Source organism: Suncus etruscus, chromosome X (assembly GCF_024139225.1).
Source record: "Suncus etruscus isolate mSunEtr1 chromosome X, mSunEtr1.pri.cur, whole genome shotgun sequence".
Classification (NCBI taxonomy): Eukaryota; Metazoa; Chordata; class Mammalia; order Eulipotyphla; family Soricidae; genus Suncus; species Suncus etruscus.
Genome location: NC_064868.1, coordinates 87,237,739 through 87,238,568, shown reverse-complemented (window position 1 = coordinate 87,238,568; position 830 = coordinate 87,237,739). Strand labels below are relative to the sequence as shown.

Here is an 830-nt window from a genome sequence, read left to right as displayed (position 1 = left end):
TATCTTAGGATTTTATACGATTTGACAAAACTTGATTAGACTCATGCACTTTACATCGCGTAATAGCTAAAGTTGACAACTTGACTTTTCTTTATTGGGGGGGGAGTGTTTGGGCCATACCTGGTGATGTTCAGGGATTACTCCTAGCTCTACACTCAGGATTCACTCGTGGCAGGCTCACAGGAACATATGGGATACTAGGGATCAAATTTGTGTTGACTACATGCAAGCAAGTTCTTACCTGCTGTACTATCACTTCAGCCTCAACTTTTTTTGGGGGGGGTTTGGTTTCTGGGCCACACTCAGTGACACTCCAACCTTTTTTTTCTTTTTATTTCTTTTTACTTTGTCTGAAAACTAGTGCATGTGCTTTCAAGTCCTGTGAGGCCAGCCTCAGTATTACTATTTCTCCTCTGGCGACCACCAAGACCAGTGTGTTTAGATCTGATGGGAAAGGGAGCTAAAGGGTCAACTTTACTTTTCTTATAGAGAACAGTTTTCTTTATTTATTATGTTTCTGCCTTCCCTTTCATTGTAATAATTCATTTTTAAATGCCATTCAATATTTCCTCCCAATTATGTTTGCATTTAAGTATTCTTTGACCATTTAACTGCAGTGACTATACACCACTTTAAGTGTTTAATCATTGACTGAGCTCCATCAGTGATCAATTTCCTTTTGGCCTCAGTTGACCCAGCTTGGCTTCCTGCTTTAGATCTGGCTTGGCTTCGTTTGACTTTTGATTGTGAGACTGGCAGGTTTCTCACACCTGAATGCATAAAGGCTTTTAAAGATCAGGTTTGCTTTTCAAAGATTTTTACCCTAATGA

At 39.5% G+C, this 830-nt stretch overlaps 1 pseudogene; it reads right to left on the bottom strand.

The window, feature by feature from the left end:
- Window positions 1-344: 344 nt before the first annotated feature.
- On the bottom strand, window positions 345-469 carry LOC125999722 (uncharacterized; annotated as a pseudogene).
- Between the last annotated feature and the right edge of the window lie 361 nt (window positions 470-830).